The sequence below is a fragment of the Micromys minutus genome (genome assembly GCF_963924665.1).
Source record: "Micromys minutus genome assembly, chromosome: 10".
NCBI lineage: Eukaryota > Metazoa > Chordata > Mammalia > Rodentia > Muridae > Micromys > Micromys minutus.
In genome coordinates, this window is record NC_137979.1 from 27,626,380 (window position 1) to 27,632,379 (window position 6,000).

Genomic DNA, 6,000 nt, shown 5'->3' on the forward strand with positions numbered 1-6,000 from the left:
TTAAGCTTCTTTTGTCTCAGTGAAAGAGGTTGAAGAAGGAGCCCTCCATCTTAGAAGGTGACATCTTTGTGGAGGTCCTTCCCCCCCTTCACCCTATGAGCAAGGCCAGATCAGGACACGGTTATATAACAACTGTGCCCAGTCAACACCACCGTGACTTTCTCCAAACTGATCAGCCCTAAATTAGGGGAGGAAGATCCTTGAAAGACTTCAAAACAGAAACAAAACAAAACCACCAGCCTTGAAGGAGAGATAGCGATTGGCTTCCTGAGCGGCCACTTTGCTTCAAGGAGGGTCTTTCTCCTTGTTTATGTATGTGCTGCCTCTCTCCTAATGATGCATTTTCTATACAGGCTGGGAAGCAGGGAGGCTGCAACCTCTCCCAGAGCTATCATGTCAATGTGCCTCACTATACAGCTTGGTATATGTGCCTCTCACTGCCAGCCACCTCTGTCTTGGGTCTGTGCGACAGCCATGTTTTGAAGAACATTTTAAGTCCCCCCCAGGGTCCACAATAAGAATTGTCACCAGTGATGTTAACTAGCCACATTAGGATGAACAGACAGATGGGCACCATCACTAGAGCTGTAGGGACCAATGGCAAACGTGAGAGCAAGGGCCCATACTATAAAAATCAGACCACAGCCATCTGGAAACTGAGTCATGCTTTACACAGATATTTAGAGCCTGGACCCCCCCCCAAAAAAAAAAAAAAAAAACCAAGGACCCATGGCTTCTCACACAAATGGCCAGTCTGAAGAACAGAATGCACTGTGAAATTCGCCTCTCAACAAGACAGTGAAAAGGCTGATACCAGGGTGCACAGGAGTCCTTGGATAATAAGAATAGGGAGACCTCCCCCTCAACTGCTATGAAAGTACTTATATCCCTTCTCAGTGGCTCTGTCCCCTCTCAGAACTTACCCATTGCCTTCCTACAGTGAGTGCATTTTAACAAACTCTCTCTGGTCTATTTGTATTTAGTAAATTGCTGCCCAAGTCGCCAGTCTTCTCTAAGCTGTTCCATATGACAGTGACCACACTAGTGTGTCCTGACAGCATTTGCCTGAGACTGTCACATTTCAGAAATCTAAGACTAAACCTGAAGGAACTTTGGAACCGATCGGGGGGAGCTGGAACTATTGCAATGCAGGAAGCCTCAAATGACAGGGATGTGCTAAGACACGATTTCTCCCTGTAGCTCTAGCTGTCCTGGAACTTGTTTTGTAGGCAAGGCTGGCCTCGAACCCAGAGATTCACTGCTTCTCCCCGAGTGCTGGCATTAGAGGCATGTGCTGTGCCCTACCATTAGAATATTTAGTCCTCAGTTGGCGGTGCTGTCTGGGGAGGCTTCGGGGACACAGCCTTGATGAAGACGTGTATCACTGGAAGTGAGCTTTGAGGATTTAAAAACTCTCACCACTGCTACTTCGCTCTCTATTTCTTGTTGCCATTTAAGATGTAAGCCCTCTGCTTCCGGTGCCTGTCACCGTGCCTGCCCCAGATGTCACGATTCTCTGCCATGACGGACTCTCATTCCTCTGGAACTGTAAGTCCAAACACACCTGTGAGTTCTATGACTTGTCTTGGTCATGGTGTTTTATCACAACAATAGAAGAGTGACTAACAATCGTACACTGGATGAGGGCTCCCACCACCGGAGGATACAGGAAGCTGGTAGAATTTCCAGTTGTCTTTCACCCTTTCTTCTCCCTGACCCACTGTCCTGGGTGCCCAGGAGCTAAGCACAGGGACCTTGTGCTATGTCTTCTGTGCACTGGCTGTGTTGTCTAGGGCAGACTGCCATTCATCCATGGGTGTTAATCACTCATGTAAAGGAATAAGCCAGTCTAGAAAAGGCTGCTCATCCTGGCCACACTGGAGAATCACCTGGTGGCTTTAACAGATGTACCCAACCTATGGTGTATGGAACATATATGTCCCTGAATGAATAAATGAAGCTAAGCCCATTTGTAGATGACATCATCATGTCACAGTATCAAAGGTCGGAGATCCCTGCTTTATAAAGCTCTAATACCTGGGTGCCACTCCTGACAGTCTTTGGAGGCTGAGACGGGTCTGGACTCCAGAGTCTTGCTTTTTGAAATGTGGACAAGACCATTAGCATGGGGACATCACTGGAGTTGTCAACGGAAGCCAAGGTGACACCCTACGTTCTCACTTTACAGATGGGAAATGTTTTACATACAGGAGTACTGGCCACGGTACCTGGGCCGTGTGTCTAGTTCTCAGTCCTGCTAGACTCTTAGATCCACAGGCTGTGGAGAGGCACCTCAGGCCTCACCTTTTCCAGGAATGTTCTCTCTAGTAACCTTCACTGTTCAGGTCCTTTCTGAGGGTGCTGGGGATTGAACCCAGGGCCTTACACGTGCTAGGCAAGAACTCTGTCACTGAGCCACATCCCAGCATCACTGGTCCTTCCTTTTCAGGGTTTATTCTAACAACCTGAGAATACCCAGATTCTTGCTTCTCAGGCATCTTGCTTGCTGAGTTGCCAGGATAAAGCCCAGCTCAGCTTAGTGGCTGTTTCCTAGTAGTAGAGACTTTTACCCCACTTTTGAAACTGTTTTCCAGTGAGGTTGAGGCCCGGGTATGAGGGAAGGAAGCTGGAGGTGGGTACACTCCCAGATCTCAAAATCTGAGGGATGGTAGGTCTTCTGGAAGCTTTGCTAGAGTGGGGGGGGGGGGGGGAGAAAGCCATGAAGATGTCTGGACAGACACTTGTACTTAAAACCAAAATGAAAGCTGTGGGCTTCCGGGGTCATTTTTTCTCAGCCTCTAGGACTAGATGGGGAAGGTGGAGGGAGGAAGGTACCTTGGGAAGCTCGCCGCCTCTTGCACTCCTGGCTGTATAGACATTCCCATCCCACATGTCTAGATGCCATTCCTAAGTGGCTCCCTGTAGACGGAGGAAGTAGAAAGGTTGCAAAAGACCTTCCTTTCTGTCTGCAGCCCCTGACACTGATCCTGGGACCACTGAGGGCATCTGGGTTTCAGAGTCCTCAAGTAACACCCCACGATCAGCACAGAACACCGCTCTTTCCCTAGGGCCTTCAGAGGCTGAGTGGGTCAACTGGAATCTGGGCCCCACCCAGGCTGCTGCCTCCTGCATTATTGATGTGCTGCCTGGCCACGAAAATGAATAATTCACCAGGACAAGGAAACAGAAGATTCACCAACTGGAGGCATCCCAGCTCCTCTCCGTCCTCCCCTGGCTTTCTGTTTACTTTTCTTGTCTTAATGGGACTTTCTGAAGCCCAGGCTTTTCCTCCCACCTATGGGGCAAGCATGGGAATGACCTCTTACAGTTGAAATTGCCACCACTCTAGTACAACCCAAGATGGAGCTACCCGCAACCTGGGAAAAGGGAACCTCACCTCTTGGAGCCCGTTTGACTCAGGGGCAGATTGGAGACTAGGCTGTTACGCAGATGAGTGGTACAACCCCTGCCCTGTAGCCAATGAAGGTTGTGAAATGTGCTGACCACGTTGTTTATAATTAATTCTGGTTTCTATCAGTGTCACCAAGAGCTTGGGAAGGGGAACATGGCTGGACAGCTCAGAGCTTCGGAAGAGTGGGTGACTCCGAGAGTGGGGACTCTAGCCAGGGAGTCTTTGGGTGGATGAGGCACGGCAGGAAGGACAAAGGGCAGAGATCGGAAAGACGTATAGAATTATCCAGAATCCTGCAGTGATTTTTTTCCTCTCTGATCAGAGTTTCTGAAGTCTAGTCTCAGGGGCTTCTACGTAGGCTGAAAAGACTGTGGGACATGGAGCTGCTGCAGAAGGATGACACTGGAGGTGGACAGCACAGTCCTCATAAGTTGAAGACCCTGGGCTCAGTTCCGATCAGCTGAAAATGTAGAGGTGACTGACTCTGGGACCAAAGTCGCCTGAGCAAGAAATGGGGGTTTTTTCTTTAGTATAATTTAATTTCTCCTTTGTCTCTGTTCTGCCATGTAGGTATTTTAACTGACACAGATCTCTGTCCCCTACCCTTGAGGGCCACAACAGGCAAAGGTGGCAGTGATTTGGCCTTCACTGCTGTCACTGAGATGTCTCTGTCTCATTGTCCCTAATCCCTGTGGATGGTGCTGAGTTGATCTTCAGTCCCCAAATTGCTGTCCTGCCTTTCCCGCACAGGGACAATTTGGTTGAATCCCTCAGGAAACGTGATTGACTGAGCATAACACAGGCTCTCCCTACCCTGGTGCAGATTGGACAGGATTGTTTAGTGCTTGTTGAACAGGAGGGTCATGACCGGGCTAGTGGTGGGGAACTTTACACCGAGCACTGCAAAGGGAAAGAAAAAAAAATTCAAACATGGGCAGTTCAAGCAGACTCAATGCCGTCATTCACGTCCTAGGTCCGTTCATGACATGTCTATCTACAGTCTACCTATCACCAAAGGACGGCCACTACAGCTCCATGCATCAAGAAGGAAGAAAAGGGCAGGGTATAAGGGTAGGTGAGAGTTGAGTAGGTGTCCTTTAAAGAGCCTCCCTGGAAGCTACGATTAGTGACTTGTGCTTCATGCTCTTTGACCATGATACACTACAACCCCACCCCCAAATATTGGGTCAGTCACTGAGGGAAAAGCTGCTGAATGTCTCCTGTGCTAAGCTTCAAAACTTACTTACATTCCAGTGTCTGAATAGACAGACAGATGGACACACACTGAAAGGGATGTGTGTGTCTCTGTGTGTGTGTGTGTGTGTGTGTTAGGAGGCATTGTGAACGTGTGCTGGGGGACCACCTACTGATCAGAGACCTGAGGAAGATGCTCACACCATCCACATGTGGGGAAGTTTCAGTGTCTAATTAGAGCCAGGTCGTGGTTCAGTTGGGCCAGTGTTGGGGTTTCCTCCTACAGCCAGGCAGGGCACTGACTCATACCGGTGTGATGTGGCTCTCGGTGTAGGTGGACTGACGACAGGGTTGGCGTGTGTGACTGCTGACATGCTGTGATAAACATCATTGTCAGATGAAAGGACCTTAAGGTCACCAGAAGCCCTCCTCTATAGAAAAGAACTTTGTCATCCAATAGAACACTCTGGATTAAATCAAGTTGAGTAAGTGGTTGGAATGAAAGACTTTTCTGAACCTTTAATAAGCTGATGGGCCTGAAGAATTTCCAAGATAGAATATTCAGTATTCCTCACGTTCATGAGATCTATCATTGAGAGGCATTTCCCCTGCAAAACCTATTTTAGATTTGCTGTTCCAAGTATTTCTCAAAGTTATTTAAAACTCTTTGTAAACATCTTTTATTTATATACTTGAGACTCCCTTATATAGGACAGGATGGCTTTGAACTTATGTCCTCCAGCTTCAGCTGAGCGCTGGGATCACATCCCTTTTAAAATGGCTGAATGTACAATATAAACTATACCTGCTTACTGGCTGGTCTTTCCTCACACTGCTGGACATATCTGCCTCTAGCTTAACTGTCTCTACTTGTTTTTCTGTCTATAGACAATCACCAAACGAGTAAACTCTGAAGGAGCTTGGGGGTCATCTCCCACTGTTCAGACCTGAGCTCCATGCTCTTCTGGGCCAGTAATAAGTACCAGAGCCCAGCTGATCTCGTTACTATGGCAATCTAGGAATCAGGAAAGGGAAAGATGCTCTTGAACGAAGCTGGAAGCCCAGGCCAGTCAGCCAGGAGCCTGGCGCTGAGGCTGTCTAGACCTGACTGTTGGGGGTCCTCTGGGAATGATAATTGTCATTTTTCTCATGACTCTGGAGAGTGCCAGGGACCAAAGTCTCAGTTAGAAGCCTTATTCTTTCCCAAGTATGCCTGCTGGGGCAAAGGACAGGCTAGGAGGTTGGGTGGTTGGGGCTGAGCAGACTTCACACCCACACAGGACATAGATGCCCTGGCCCCTTAAGGTGCCCTGCCCCTTGCATTTTTCATTGTATGGAGATTTCCTTTTAGAAATTGTTCAATCTGATTTAAATTCTTGGTTTCTTCAGGATAT